This window comes from Triticum aestivum, chromosome 1D (genome assembly GCF_018294505.1).
Source record: "Triticum aestivum cultivar Chinese Spring chromosome 1D, IWGSC CS RefSeq v2.1, whole genome shotgun sequence".
NCBI lineage: Eukaryota > Viridiplantae > Streptophyta > Magnoliopsida > Poales > Poaceae > Triticum > Triticum aestivum.
Window position 1 is genome coordinate 222253412 of NC_057796.1, and position 17222 is coordinate 222270633.

General features: G+C 42.9%; 1 long non-coding RNA gene across 1 annotated transcript; it reads left to right on the forward strand.

Moving 5' to 3' along the window:
* The first annotated feature begins 11994 nt into the window (after positions 1-11994).
* On the forward strand, positions 11995-14405 carry LOC123167668 (uncharacterized). The gene is made up of 3 exons (XR_006484030.1): positions 11995-12624; positions 12721-12875; positions 14298-14405. It is a non-coding gene; the product is annotated as an uncharacterized lncRNA (long non-coding RNA).
* The last annotated feature ends 2817 nt before the right edge of the window (positions 14406-17222 follow it).

The following is a 17222-nucleotide window of genomic DNA, read 5'->3' on the forward strand; positions in this document are numbered from 1 at the left end:
ACCTCTGACAAGTTTCTTAAGCCTGCAAACTAAGGGAGAAAAGCTCAATCGTTGAGCATGTGCTCAGATTGTCTGAGTACTACAATCACTTGAATCGAGTGGGAGTTAATCTCCCAGATGAGATAGTGATGGTTCTCCATAGTCACTGCCACCAAGCTAGTAGAGCTTCGTGATGAACTATAACATATCAGGGATAGATATGATGATCCTTGAGCTATTCGCGATGTTTGACACCGCGAAAGTAGAAATCAAGAAGGAGCGTCAATTGTTGATGGTTAGTAAAACCACTAGTTTCTAGAAGGGCAAGGGCAAAAGGGATACTTCATGAAACAGCAAATCATTTGCTGCTCTAGTAAAGAATCCCAAGGTTGAACCCAAACCCGAGACTAAGTGCTTCTGTAATGAGGGGAACGGTCACTGAAGCAGAACTACCCTAGATACTTGGTAGATGAGAAGGCAGGCAAGGTCGACAGAAGTATATTGGATATACATTATATGAATGTGTACTTTACTAGTACTCCTAGCAGCACCAGGGTATTAGATACCGGTTCGGTTGCTAAGTGTTAGTAACTCGAAAGAAAAGCTGCGGAATAAACGGATACTAGCTAAAGGTGAGATGACGATATGTGTTGGAAGTGTTTCCAAGGTTGATGTGATCAAGCATCGCATGCTCCCTCTACCATCGAGATTTGGTGTTTGCGTTGAGCATGATTGGATTATGTTTATCGCAATACGGTTATTCATTTAAGGAGAATAATGGTTACTCTGTTTATTTGAATAATACCTTCAATGGTCTTGCACCTAAAATGAATCTCGATCGCAGTGATACACATGTTCGTGCCAAAAGATATAAAATAGTAATGATAGTACCACATACTTGTGGCACTGCCATTTGAGTCATATTGGTATAAAACGCATGAAGAAGCTCCATGAAGATGGATCTTTGGACTCACTCATTTTTGAAAAGATTGAGACATCCGAACCATGTCTATTGGTATATATGCATGAAGAAACTCCATGCAGATGGATCGTTTGGACTCACTTGATTTTGAACCACTTGAGACATGCAAATCATACCACATGGGCAAGATGACTGAAAGGCCTCGTTTTCAGTAAGATGGAACAAGAGAGCAAGTTGTTGGAAGTAACACATTTTGATGTGTGCAGTCCAATGAGTGCTGAGGCATGCAGTGGATATCGTTATGTTCTTACTTCACAGATGATTTGAGTAGATGCTGAGTGTATTTACTTGATGAAACACAAGTCTAAATTATTGAAAGGTTCAAGTAATTTCAGAGTGAAGTTGAAGATCGTCGTGACAAGAGGATAAAATGTCTGTGATATGATCATAGAGATGAGTATTTGAGTTACGAGTTTGGCACACGATTAAGAAATTGTGGAAAGTGTTACACAATTAATGCCGCCTGGAACACCACAGTGTGATGGTGTGTCCGAACATCATAACTGCACCCTATTGGATATGGTGCATACCATGATGTCTCTTATCAAATTACCACTATCGTTTATGGGTTAGGCATTAGAGACAACCGCATTCACTTTAAAAGGGGCACCACGCATTTCCGTTGAGACGACACCGTTTAGAGAAACCTAAGTTGTCGTTTCTTAAAAGTTTGGGGCTGCGATGCTTATGTGAAAAAGTTTCAGGCTGATAAGCTCGAACCCAAAGCGGATAAATGCATCTTCATAGAATACCCAAAACAGTTGGGTAGACCTCCTATTTCAGATCTGGAAGCAAAAGTAATTGCTTCTAGAAACAGATCCTTTCTCAAGGAAAAGTTTCTCTCGAAAGAATTGAGTGGGAGGATGGTGGAGACTTGATAAGGTTATTGAACTGTCACTTCAACTAGTGTGTAGCAGGGCACAGGAAGTTGTTCCTGTGGCACCTACACCAATTGAAGTGGAAGCTTATGATAGTGATCATGAAACTTCGGATCAAGTCACTACCAAACCTCGTAGGACGATGAGGATGCGTGCTACTTCAGAGTGGTACGTGATCCTGTCTTAGATATCATGTTGTTAGACAATACTGAACCTACGAGCTATGGAGAAGCGATGGTGGGCCCATATTCCGACAAATGGTTAGCCATGAAATCCGTGATAAATGGATTTTTAAGAAGAAGACGGACGTGGACGGTAATGTTACCGTCTATGAAGCTCGACTTGTGGCAAGGAGTATTTTCACAAGTTCAAGGAGTTGACTACGATGAGATTTTCTCATCCGTAGCGATGCTTAAGTCCGTCGGAATCATGTTAGCATTAGCTGCATTTATGAAATCTGGCAGATGGATGTCAAAACAAGTTTCCTTACCAATTTTCGTAAGGAAAGGTTGTATGTGATACAATCAGAAAGGTTTTGTCGATCCTAAGGATGCTAAAAGGTTCTAGCCCCAGCGATCCTTCCATGGACTAGAGCAAGCATCTCGGAGTCAGAATATACGCTTTGATGGAGTGATCAAAGTTTTTGGGTTTATACAAAGTTTGTTAGAAACTTGTATTTCCAATAAAGTGAGTGGGAGCGCTACAACATTTCTGATGAGTATATGTGAATGACATATTGTTGATCCGAAATGATGTAAAATTTCTGGAAAAGCATAAAGGGTTGTTTGAAAGGAGTTTTCAAAGGAAGACCTGGATAAAAGCTGCTTACATATTGGGCATCAAGATCTATAGAGATAGATCAAGACGCCCGATGATACTTTCAAAGAACGCACACCTTGACATGATTTTGAAAGAGTTCAAAATAGATCAGCAAAGAAGGAGTTCTTGGCTGTGTTACAAGGTGTGAGTATTGAGTAAGACTCAAGACCTGACCACAGCAGAAGATAGAGAAAGGACGAAGGTCGTCCCCTATGCTTTAGACGTAGGCTCTATAGTATGCTATGCTGTGTACCGCACATGTAGTGTGCCTTGCCATGAGTTGGTCAAGAGGGTACAATGGTGATCCGGGAATGGATCACATGACAGCGGTCGAACTTATCCTTAGTATCTAGTGGACTAAGGAATTTTCTCGATTATGGAGGTGCAAAGGAGTTCGTCGTAAAGGGTTACATCGATGCAAACTTTGACACTAATCCGGATGACTCTGAGTAGTAAACCGGATTCGTATAGTAGAGCAATTATTTGAAATGGCTCCAAATAGCGCGTGGTAGCATCCACAAGATGACATAAATATTCGTAAAGCACGCACGGATCTGAAAGGTTCAGACCCGTTGACTAATAACCTCTCTCACTAGCATAACATGATCAAACCAGAACTCATTGAGTGTTAATCACATAGAGATGTGAACTAGATTGTTGACTCTAGTAAACTCTTGGGTGTTGGTCGCATGGTGATGTGACCTGTGAGTGTTAATCACATGGTGATGTGAACTAGATTATTGACTCTAGTGCAAGTGGGAGACTGTTGGAAATATGCCCTAGAGGAAATAATAAATTGGTTATTATTATATTTCCTTGTTCATGATAATCGTTTATTATCCATGCTAGAATTGTATTGATAGGAAACTCAGATACATGTGTGGATACATAGACAACACCATGTCCCTAGTAAGCCTCTAGTTGACTAGCTCGTTGATCAATAGATGGTTACGGTTTCCTGACCATGGACATTGGATGTCGTTGATAACGGGATCACATCATTAGGAGAATGATGTGATGGACAAGACCCAATCCTAAGCATAGCACAAGATCGTGTAGTTCGTTTTGCTAGAGCTTTTCTAATGTCAAGTATCATTTCCTTAGACCATGAGATTGTGCAACTCCCGGATACCGTAGGAATGCTTTGGGTGTACCAAACGTCACAACGTAACTGGGTGGCTATAAAGGTGCACTACAGGTATCTCCGAAAGTGTCTGTTGGGTTGGCACGAATCGAGACTGGGATTTGTCACTCCGTGTAAACGGAGAGGTATCTCTGGGCCCACTCAGTAGGACATCATCATAATGTGCACAATGTGACCAAGGAGTTGATCACGGGATGATGTGTTACAGAACGAGTAAAGAGACTTGCCGGTAACGAGATTGAACAAGGTATCGGGATACCGACGATCGAATCTCGGGCAAGTACCATACCGATAGACAAAGGGAATTGTATACGGGATTGATTGAATCATCGACATCGTGGTTCATCCGATGAGATCATCGAGGAGCATGTGGGAGCCAACATGGGTATCCAGATCCCGCTGTTGGTTATTGACCGGAGAGTCGTCTCGGTCATGTCTACCTGTCTCCCGAACCCGTAGGGTCTACACACTTAAGGTTCGGTGACGCTAGGGTTATAGAGATATTAGTATGCGGTAACCCGAAAGTTGTTCGGACTCCCGGATGAGATCCCAGACGTCACGAGGAGTTCCGGAATGGTCCGGAGGTAAATATTTATATATGGGAAGTCTTATTTTGGTCGCCGGAAAAGTTTCGCACTTTATCGGTATTGTACCGGGAGTGCCGAAAGGGGTCCGGGGGTCCACCAAGGGGGTCCACCAGCCCCGGGGGGCCACATGGTCTCTAGGGGGTGCGCCTTGGCCCATATGGGCCAAGGGCACCAGCCCCAAGAGGCCCATGCGCCAAGAGATAAGAAAAAGGGAGAGTCCTAAAGGGGGAAGGCACCTCCGAGGTGCCTTGGGGAGGAAGGACTCCTCCCTGGCCGCACCCTTCCTTGGAGGAAGGGACAAGGCTGCGCCCCCCTCTCCCTTGGCCCTATATATAGTGGGGGGGAGGGAGGGCAGCAATATCTAAGCCCTGGCGCCTCCCTCTCCCTCCCGTGACACCTCTTCCTCCCCGCTTGCGCTTGGCGAGGCCCTGCCGGGATCCCGCTACTTCCACCACCACGCCGTCGTGCTGCTGGATCTCCATCAACCTCTCCTCCCCCCTTGCTGGATCAAGAAGGAGGAGGCATCGCTGCTCCGTACGTGTGTTGAACGCGGAGGTGCCGTCCGTTCGGCGCTAGGATCATCGGTGATTTGGATCACGACGAGTACGACTCCATCAACCCCGTTCTCTTGAACGCTTCCGCTCGCGATCTACAAGGTTATGTAGATGCACTCCTTCCCTCTTGTTGCTAGTAAACTCCATAGATTGATCTTGGTGATGCGTAGAAAATTTTGAATTTCTGCTACGTTCCCCAACACCAAGGAGTTTGTACGGGCAAGGAGACCGCCTACTTCGTGAAGATCTACCCTAGTGAGGCAAGTCCTTTGTGGGTGATGGCCATGGTGGGATAGACAAGGTTGCTTCTTCGTGGACCCTTCATGGGTAGAGCCCTCCATGGACTCGCGCGACCGTTACCCTTCGTGGGTTGAAGTCTCCATCAATGTGGATGTACGATAGCACCACCTATCGGAACCACGGATAAAAAATCTCCGCGTCTCCAATTGTGTTTGCACACTCCAATCCCATCCCTTTACATTCTTGCAATTTGCATGCTTTACTTTCCGCTGCGCATATACTCTTGCCATGGCTGCTTGATATGTATTGTGAATGTTTGAACTTGTGCTAAAACTCCACTTCAACTTAAAGAATTTAAAAACTGCAACTTTCCTTGCTAAGAGTCTATTCACCCCCTCTAGACACCTCTTCTCGATCCTCTCAAACTTGCTAAAGCTAAAGAATTTGAGAGTGTTGAAACTGATGAAATTATTCTTTTTCAAAATGGTGAAACACCTATTAGAGACCTAGCTCTCCTAGATATGAATTGCCTAAGATACCCAAGGGTTATGTTATGGATGGAGAGATAGCTAGGGAATTACTTGCTTGTAAGGATAGAGATGATCTTAAGAAATTATTGTGCAAGTTGAAGGAAAAATCTCTGAATGATAGGATCAAATATGATCCTAAGTTTGCTACTTCGCCTATCTTATTTACTGATAAGGATTATGAATTCGCTGTCGATCCTGAGTTAATTAATTTGGTTGAATCTGATCCTTTCCATGGTTATGAATCTGAAACTGTTGTGGCACATCTTACTAAGCTGAATGATATAACCACCCTATTTGCTCATGAGGAAATTTTTTGCTACTACTGTATTCTTAAGTTGTTTCCTTTCTCATTAATGGGTGATGCTAAGATATGGTTAATTCTCTTGATCCTGGTTGTGTGCGTACGTAGCCCCCAGGATATGATTTATTGCTTCTCTGAAAAATATTTTCCTGCTCATAAGAAACAAGCCGCTTTACAGGAATTATTTAATTTTGTGCAAATTAAAGAAGAGAATCTCCCTCAAGCTTGGCGAGGCTTCTCCATTTACATAATGCTTTTCCTCACCATCCTCTCAAGAAAAATGAAATAATTGATATCTTTTAGAATGGACTAACCAATGCTTCTAGGGACCACCTAGATAGTTGTGCTGGTTGTGTTTTCAGGGAATGAACTGTTGAACAAGATGAAGAACTATTGAATAATATATTGAGGAATGATAATGATTGGACTCTTCCTGAACCACCACCCAAGCCGGCTCCAAAGAAGAGAGGCATTTTATTTCTCAGTCCTGAAGATATGCAAGAGGCAAAGATCTATGATAGAAAAAGGTATTAAAGCTGAAGATGTCAAGAATTTACCACCTAATGTAGAAACACATGGTCTCAATACCCCAACACAGGTAGTAGAGGTAAATTCTCTCTATAGATTTGATGAAGGTGATATTCCCTATACTAAATCTGCTAGTCAATGCCTTGATGAATTGGATAACTTTATTGTTCAACAAGAAAACTTTAATGCATATGTTAGTAGACAATTGCAACGAAATGCTTATATGATTGAACGCTTGAGTGACTTTATGTTTAGACCTATCAATGATGTCAAGGGTGTGAGTAAACATGCATTCATGATAAAACCCAAGTAGAACAAGTCATCAAGCCACCAAATGATTTTCTTAATAAGATGAACAATAAGATGAATGATCATGATGTTAGAGTTATGACTAGGGGTTGTAAAATGACTCAGGAACCCTTGTATCCTAAAGGTTACCCTAAGAGAATTGAACAAGACTCTCAAAGAATTAATACTGATGCACCTAGTCCATCTAAAAAGAAAAAGAAAGATGATAGGATTTTGCATGCCTCTAGTGAACCTACTATAGACACACATGAGAATCCAAATGATATTTCTATTTCTAATGCTGAAACACAATCTGGTGATGAACATGAACCTAGTAACAATGATAATGATGATATTCATGTTGATGCCCAACCTAATAATGATAATGATGTGGAAGTAGAACATGTTGTTGATCTTGATAACCCACAACCTAAGAATAAAAGATATGATAAGAGAGACTTCATTGCTAGGAAACATGGTAAAGAAAGAGAACCATGGGTTCAGAAACCCATGCCCTTTCCTCCTAAAGCTTCAAACAATAAGAATGAAGAAGAATTTGAGCACTTTGTTGAAATGCTTAAACTTGTGTTTTTGCGCCTGCGATTGACTGATATTCTGAAAATGTCTCCTTATGCTAAGTACATGAAAGATATTGCTACAAATAAAAGAAAGATACCGGATGCTGAATTTCCACCATGCTTGCAAATTATTCATTTAAGGGTGGAATACCAAAGAAACTAGGAGACCCAAGAATACCAACTATACCATGCTCCATTAAAAGAAACTATGTTAAAACTGCTTTATGTGATCTAGAGCCGGTGTTAGTGCTATGCCTTTATCTTTTTATCGAAGACTTAATTTGAATAAGTTGACACCCACTGAAATCTCTTAGCAAATGGCTGATAAATCAACTGCTATACCGATCGGTATTTGTGAGGATGTGCATGTCGTAGTTGCAAATGTTACTATCTTAACGGACTTTGTAATTCTTGATATACCTGAGGACGACAATATGTCAATCATCCTTGGTAGGCCCTTTTCTAATACTGCAGGGGCTGTTATTGGTTGCAACAAAGGCAATGTCACTTTCCATGTCAATGGTAATGAGCACACGGTAATCTTTCCGAAGAAACAACCTCAAGTGAATAGTGTCAATTCTATTGGAAAAATTTCAACAATTACTATTGGAAGTTTTGAATTCCCTATTCCTACTATCAAAAAGAAATATCAAATTCTTATTGTTGGGACATGCATATCCCCATTGAGGTAACCTAGTGTTGTACGAAGATTCTCCGGTTTCATGTCATTCGGGAGAAGTTAATTTGTTAATAAGACTTGATCAACCTTATTAATGGATTCCTTTTGGCGAGCATGTGGTTGATGACCCACAATTATAGGGGATCTATCGTAGTCCTTTCAATATGTAAGAGTGTCGAACCCAGCGAGGAGCAGAAGGAAATGACAAGCGGTTTTCAGTAAGGTATTCTCTGCAAGCACTGAAATTATCGGTAACAGATAGTCACGTGATAAGATAATTCATAATGGGTAACAAGTAACAAGTGTAACTAAGGTGCAGCAAGGTGGCCCAATCCTTTTTGTAGAAAATGGCAAGCCTGGACAAACTCTTATATAAAGCAAAGCGCTCCCGAGGACACATGGGAATTACAGTCAAGCTAGTTTTCATCATGCTCATATGATTCGCGTTCGTTACTTTGATAATTTGATATTTGGGTGGACAAGTGATTGGGTGCTGTCCTTACTTAGACAAGCCTCCCACTTATGATTAACCCCTCTCGCAAGCATCCACAACTACGAAAGAAGAATTAAGATAAATCTAACCATAGCATGAAACATATGGATCCAAATCACCCTTACAAAGCAACTCATAAACTAGGGTTTAAGATTCTGTCACTCTAGCAACCCATCATCTACTTATTACTCCCCAATGCATTCCTCTAGGCCCAAATCATGGTGAAGTGTCATGTAGTCGACGTTCACATAAGACCACTAGAATAAAGACAACATACATCTCATCAAAATATCGAACGAATACCAAATTCACATGATTACTTCTAACAAGACATCTCCCATGTCATCAGGAACAAACGTAACTACTCACAAAGCATATTCATGTTCATAATCAGAGGAGTAATAAGTATCATTATGGATCTAAACATATGATCTTCCACTGAATAAACCAACTAGCGTCAACTACAAGGAGTAATCAACACTACTAGCAACCCACAGGTACCAATCTGAGGTTTTGAGACAAAGATCGGATACAAGAGATGAACTAGGGTTTGAGAGGAGATGGTGCTGGTGAAGATGTTGACGGATATTGACCCCCTCTCGATGAGAGAATCGTTGGTGACGATGATGGCTTCGATTTCCCCCTCAGGGAGGAAAGTTTCCCCGGCAGAACAGCTCCGTCTGAGCCCTAGATTGGTTTTGCCTAAGTTCCACCTCGAGACGGCGGCGCTTTGGCCCGAAAGCTTCCTTATGATTTTTCCAGGTCAAAAGACATCATATAGCAGAAGATGGGCACCGGAGGCCTGACAGTGGGCCCACAAGTTAGGGAGGCGCGCCTAGGGGGTAGGGCGCGCCCCCACCCTTGTGGCCACTTGGTGGGTCCCCTCTGGTATTTTCTTCCCCCAATATTTTTTATATATTCCAAAATAATTCTCCGTAAATTTCTAGGACTTTTGGATTTGTGCAGAATAGGTCTCTCAGATTTGCACCCTTTCCGATCCAGAATTCCAGCTGTCGGCATTCTCCCTCTTTATGTAAACATTGTAAAATAAGAGAGAAAAGGCATAAGTATTGTACCATAGAGTGTAATAACATCCCATAATGCAATAAATATCAATATAAAAACATGATGCAAATGGACGTATCAACTCCCCCAAGCTTAGACCTCGCTTGTCCTCAAGCGAAAGCCGAGATTGATAATCATGTCCACATGTTTAGAGATAGAGGTGTCGATAAAATAAAATACGTACATGAGGGCATCATGATCATCTTTAGAACTGCAACATATAATGACATATAATTTCTTAAGCTAAAGTGACAATTCATTCACAAGGTAAAGTATGAATCAAAAACTTGATTGAAAACCAACAAACTATGATCTCAGTCATTGAAGCAATTACAATTTATCATAATATCAGAAAGAGTCAATGTAAGAGCTTTTGTATAGCAGGTCCACATACTCAACCATCCTTTAGTCTTTCATAATTGCTAACATTCGCGCGATACTTATGGGTTCAAAGCCTCAGTCGGACATAGAGAAAGATAGGGGCTTATAGTTTCACCTCCCAACCTTTTACCTGAAGGGTAATGTCAACAATAATACTTTATGATAACCTACATCCGAGTGGACACATATATATAACTAGATCATTCCTAGAGTGCTTGCCAAAAAGAAAAAAACATGTAAAAAGGAAAGGTGAAGATCACAATGATTCTTGTATAGAGGTACAAAGTAAAAGTAAAAGACAGGCCCTTCGCAGAGGGAAGCAGAGGTTGTCATGCACTTTTATGGTTGGTTGCACAAAATCTTAATGCAAAAGAACGTCACTTTATATTGCCGCTTGTGATAAAGAACTTTATTATGCAGTCCGTCGCTTTTATTTCTTCCATATCACAAGTTCATATAAAGCTTATTTTCTTCACACTAAAAGATCATACATATTTCAAGAGCAATTTTTATTGCTTGCACCGAACACAACTTACTTGAAGGATCTTACTCAATCCATAGGTAGGTATGGTGGACTCTCATGGCAAAATTGGTTTAAGGGATGTTTGGATGCACAAGTAGTATCTATACTTAGTGCAAAAGATTTGGCTAGCATAAGAGGGAAAACAAGCTCAACATGTTGGAGGATCCATGACAATATAACTTCTATTCGGATATAAGAAAACATAACCCATTATGTTGTATTCCTTGTCCAACATCAACCTTTTAGTGTGTTATATTTTAGTGAGTGCTCACAATCACAAAAGATGTCCAAGACAATACATTTATATGTAAAACCTCTCTTTCTTTATTACTTCCTATTAATTGCAACAATGAACAAAACTATGTTTGTCAACTCCCAACAAATTTTATTCATCATACTTCTTATATGTGAAGTCATCACTCTCCATAGGATCATTATATAATCTTTTATTCTTTTTCTTAAGATCATAGCAAGAAAGCAAAGCCCTGAACTCAGAACTACTCTTTATTATATAACTCACGGACTCGATTACATAGAGGGGACATAAAGCAAAACTCACGACTTGATCATACTAAAAACTTTATTCTACTAGATCAAGATATAACCAAAGAGATTGAACTAAGAAAAAAATAAAAGTAAAGATGTGATGGTGATACGATACCGGGAAACCTCCCCCAAGCTTGGCACAAGCCAAGGGGAGTGCCCATACCCATATATTTAGATCTCTTTCTTCGGAGGTTGTAATGATGGAGTTGTTGATGATAAAAGAATCTTATCCTCCGTCTTCCAAGGCATAGGTTCACTAACATAAAAAGATGAATGAGTCTCCGGGATTCTCAAATTTGCAGCCAAACTATCCTCTTAAATTTGTATTCATACTCACTGTTTTGGTTTAGCAGGTCATAGATCTGGGCTTGGAGATGCTTGATTTTCTCATGAAGCTTGAAGATAGTGTAATGCCCCGAGACCGACGCTCCAGATGCCTTCCTTGTTTTGCGAGTCAGTTGTGTTTTTTTATTTGTTTGCTGCATCTCATCATGGCATCATCCGCATTGCATCGGCACTCGTTGCCGTCATTGTTTTTAAAAACTTGCATCCGCTCGTAGTTGCCGCGTTTCCCCCTTGCTTTCGCTGACCGTTTCGAGACCAACCTTGTTCTTCGTTTTCCCTCTTGCTTAAATCAGAGTCCCTCTTTGCACAGTGCATCGGCCCCTCGCCCGTGTCCGAAACTTTCCCGAACCCGAACCGGACTACCGTTACCGTTGGGTCCGGATCATCCCCAAACATCTACAAAACATCACCGTTTTCTTTGTTGAACTTTCCTAGCCTATTTTTCTCGATCGTCCGATTTAAATCAGAGGGCCCAAATAGCCTCTAATCTAATCCCATGAGATATATATTAGTCCAACCCTAGAAATTAGGAGCCTTGTCCCATCCGGCCGCCGCCAGCATCTCCCACCTCGGGATCCCTCCAGATCCACCCTCTCTCCTTCCCTCGTTTTCCCCACTGGATCAATCCATCTCCCACCTCGACTCCGAGTGCCCCTGCAGCCTCCCGCGTCTGATCTAGGGAGAGCAGCACCCTCCCGAGCTCCTCCATGCCGTGCCCCTTCTCCAAGTCCTGCGCCTCTCCTCTAGCTCCCTGCCGTCGTCCCCGGCGAGCAGTTCTGCTAGCAGCCACCAGCAGGACAGCCACGCTCGCGCCTCTCCTTCCTTTCCCTTTCTTCTCCTGTTGCCTTTCCCTCTCATGCTCTCTCTCCCAGGTACGCCCGTGCAGGAGCCGCAAGGAGGAAGCCGCCATCACCAAGCTCTTGCCGTGCGCGCCTGGATCCGCCATCCCCGGCTCCTCCGCGCTCGATTCCCGTCGCTGCGCCAAGTCCCTCGTCCCGCTCGTCTCCGACACCAGCGCCGTCCGCCCCGGCAACCTCGACGTCGAGCTCCAGTAGGAACTGCTTCGCGCGCCCCTGTCCCCGCAAGCGTTTGAGGCTGCGCCCAACTCCTCGTCCAGCCCCTCCCCGTCACCTGCATCTCCTCCGGCAGCGCCGCCGTGCCCGCACGCCTATGGTGAAGCTTCGGTGAGCCAAGCCACGCCCGTGCCCCTGTTTCTTCCTTCCCTTTCACCTTCTATCTCTCCCTCACATCTCTCTCTCTCTCTCTGTCTGCTCGTACAGGGAGCTCCGACGCCCTGGAGACCGATGCCCCCGCCGGACCTCCTTCCTCCGCATCCGGCCACGCCGGCGGCAAGCCCTGCCTCCGCCGCCTCGCCAAGTTTCGCCGCCTGAACCTCCCTGCATCGCCATGGCCGCCGGCCTCTGTTTTCCCCGCTGTGAGCAACTTCCTCCATGAACGAAGCTTCGATCCTTTCCTAGATCCGTTCTGGCATGTAGAGGTTATTTAGAAATGCCACTATGTTCCACCGCAAGCATATCAGCTAGCCCAGTGGCTAGCGTGGCCTCTATCCATTCGAGGGGTCTGGGGTTCGAGTCCCAGCCGCCCCCTTTTATTTTGCTTAGTTTTTCCTGTTATTTTGCACTCCCACTTCTGCTTCGGGCCAGATCTGCTGCTGGGCTTGCACAGTGCGTTGCACTCGGCCCGTTGCTATTTTTTTTGGCGTGCTGCGAATTTCATATTATCCAGAGAGTGCGGTTTTGCAGAAAACCCCTCATACATCATGCATATAATAACTTCACAGCCGTGCATCGGATTAAAATAATTTATATATGTAAAATGTCTAGAATTTCTTCTAGTTTCATAATATGCTGCTCTCATCCATGTTTAAAATGTTTAAACTTGTTGTTTATTTAATTTGCTTAAATGCCATGTTAAAATGATTTATTTCATAACTAATTAACCGTAACTCGGATTTAAATAAACTTTATATGCAAATGGGGTAGAAAAATGCCTAGTTTAACATGGTACACTTTATTTTGCTTAGTTTTTCCTGTTATTTTGCACTCCCACTTCTGCTTCGGGCCAGATCTGCTGCTGGGCTTGCACAGTGCGTTGCACTCGGCCCGTTGCTATTTTTTTTGGCGTGCTGCGAATTTCATATTATCCAGAGAGTGCGGTTTTGCAGAAAACCCCTCATACATCATGCATATAATAACTTCACAGCCGTGCATCGGATTAAAATAATTTATATATGTAAAATGTCTAGAATTTCTTCTAGTTTCATAATATGCTGCTCTCATCCATGTTTAAAATGTTTAAACTTGTTGTTTATTTAATTTGCTTAAATGCCATGTTAAAATGATTTATTTCATAACTAATTAACCGTAACTCGGATTTAAATAAACTTTATATGCAAATGGGGTAGAAAAATGCCTAGTTTAACATGGTACACTTTATTTTGCTGTTTAACAACATTAAAATTGTGTTTAGGGCAGAACAGTACCAAATCAAAATATGCACATGAGGATTTTATGGAATTGTTGTTTGTTATTTCCGGCCTTATTTAAACTTGCCTAAATAGTTAGCTTACTTATGCTTCACCATATTGCCATGTTAATCAACATTTAATATTGTTGGGTGCATAACCGAGAGAGCTAAACAATGGATATGGTGTTTCGTCAATATGCAACTCGTTGCATATTGAGCTCCACTTAACTTGTAGTTTTATTTGTGCACTTTGCCATGCCATGCCTCATTAAACCGGACATGCATCATACTTGATTGTGCTTCATGCCATGTTTATGTGGTGGTTGTTTACTATGTTGTTTGTTTCTTTCCGGGTTGCTTCTCTCGTTAGCTTTGGTTTCTTTCCGGAGTTGTGAGGATTCGTTCGACTCCGTCCGTTTGTCTTCTTCATGGACTCGTTCTTCTTCCTAGCGGGATCGCAGGCAAGATGACCATACCCTCGAAATCACTTCTATCTTTGCTTGCTAGTTGTTCGCTCTATTGCTATGCCGCGCTACCTACCACTTGTTATATCATGCCTCCCATATTGCCATGTCAAACCTCTAATCCACTCTTCCTAGCAAACCGTTGTTTGGCTATGTTACTGCTTTTACTCAGCCCCTCTTATAGCGTTGTTAGGTGCAGCTGAAGATGAAGATTGCTCCATGTTGGATTATGTTTATGTTGGGATATCACAATACCTCTTATTTAATTAATGCATCTATATACTTGGTAAAGGGTGGAAGGCTCGGCCTTATGCCTGGTGTTTTGTTCCACTCTTGCCGCCCCTAGTTTCCGTCATACCGGTGTTATGTTCCTTGATTTTGCGTTCCTTACGTGGTTGGGTGATTTATGGGACCCCCTTGACAGTTTGTTTTGAATAAAACTCCTCCAGCAAGGCCCAACCTTGGTTTTACCATTTGCTACCACCTATCCCCTTTTCCCTTGGGTTCTGCAGACTCAAGGGTCATCTTATTTTAAACCCCCCCCAGGCCAGTGCTCCTTCGAGTGTTGGTCCGAACTGAGTAGACTGCGGGGCCCCCTCGTGGAAACTCGAGGTCTGGTTTTACTCGTAGGATGTCTCATCCGGTGTTGCCCTGAGAACGAGATATGTGCAGCTCCTATCGGGATTTGTCGGCCATCGAGCGGCTTTGCTGGTCTTGTTTTACCATTGTCGAAATGTCTTGTAAACCGGGATTCCGAGACTGATCGGGTCTTCCCGGGAGAAGTTTTATCCTTCGTTGACCGTGAGAGCTTATAATGGGCTAAGTTGGGACACCCCTGCAGAGTATTATCTTTCGGAAGCCGTGCCCGCGGTTATGTGGCAGATGGGAATTTGTTAACGTCCAGTTGTAGAGAACTTGACACTTGACTTAATTAAAATACATCAACCGCGTGTGTAGCCGTGATGGTCTCTTCTCGGTGGAGTCCGGGAAGTGAACACGGTTTCTGGGTTATGTTTGACGTAAGTAGGAGTTCAGGATCACTTCTTGATCATTGCTAGTTCACGACCGTTGCGTTGCTTCTCTTCACGCTCTTATTTGCGTATGTTAGCCACCATATATGCTTAGTGCCTGCTGCAGCTCCACCTCATTACACCATCCTTCCTATAAGCTTAAATAGTCTTGATCTCGCGGGTGTGAGATTGCTGAGTCCTCGTGACTCACAGATACTTTCAAAACAGTTGCAGGTGCCGATGATACCAGTGCAGGTGACGCAACCGAGCTCAAGTGGGAGCTCGATGAAGATCTTGTTCGTTGTGTTGTTTGTTTTCATGTTGATCAGTAGTGGAACCCAGTTGGGACGATCGGGGATCTAGCAGTTGGGTTATCTTCTTTTCTTTTGGTTTTGACCGTAGTCGGTCTATGTGTGTACTCGGAATGATGTATGTTTTATTTATGTATTGTGTGAAGTGGCGATTGTAAGCCAACTCTTTATCCCGTTCTTGTTCATTACATGGGATTGTGTGAAGATGACCCTTCTTGCGACAAAACCACAATGCGGTTATGCCTCTAAGTCGTGCCTCGACACGTGGGAGATATAGCCGCATCGTGGGCGTTACAGATAGCCTCTCCGATGTTCTTGGCGTCCAACTTGTGGTCACGGGTAAATTCCATGATCATCAAGTGATTGGTGTTGAGTCCATGTTCCACCATCCCTTGGCACTTGAAGACTTGCTGCTCCATTGCTTCGAGCCTTGCGACCACGCTTCCGGTCTTCTTTGGCCCTTCAACATCGCGGATGTGCAGCACCCCCTCACGCATCTCGATGGTTTGAGGGTGTTGCAGCACCTCTGCGAGGTAAGGGTTGATGACATTCTCGAAAAACTTGTCCTTGGGGGAGCTTGGAGACGTCATGGTGTCTACATCTATTAGAAAAACAACTCGAAACAAGAACATAGGGTTTTGTCGTGGTATGGTGGTCAAAACCTTCGAGAGATTATATAATGAATTTTTACTGACCAAAATAAGTGTTCACAAGAAAACGGAGTTCGGAGGGCACACGAGGTGGCCACAAGGCAGGGAGGCATGCCCAGGGGGTAGGGCACGCCCCAAGGGGCTTGTCGCCTCCTCGTGCACTTTTTGGACTACTTTTAATTTTCCTAATTTTTTAAATATTCCAAAATGGAGTAAAATTGCCATTGGAAAAGTTTTGGAGTCGGTTTACTTACCGTACCACATACCTATTCCTTTTTGGAGTCTGAAACATTCTGGAAAGTGTCCCTTATGTACTCCTCAGGGGTTATGGTATTAATTATATTGGTTTCAACATTTATGGGAGTACCTGAGATATAATGTTTGATTCTTTGCCCATTTACCACCTTCGGGTTATTGCCTTCGGCGTTGTTAATCTTGATGGCACCGGAACGACAAACTTCCTCGATGACGTAAGGTCCTTCCCATTTAGAGAGAAGCTTTCCTGCAAAAAAACTTGAACAAGAGTTGTATAGCAAGACATGGTCACCTACATTAAATTCACGCTTTTGTATCCTTTTGTCATGCCACCTTTTAACTTTTTCTTTAAACAACTTGGCATTTTCATAGGCTTGGGTTCTCCATTCATCAAGTGAGCTAATGTCAAATAACCTCTTTTCACCGGCAAGTTTGTAATCATAGTTGAGCTCTTTAATTACCCAATAAGCTTTATGTTCTATTTCAAGAGGTAAGTGACATGCTTTTCCATAAACTATTTTATACGGAGATATACCCATAGGGTTCTTAAAAGCAATTCTATAAGCTCATAATGCATCTTCAAGCTTCTTAGACGAATTCTTTCT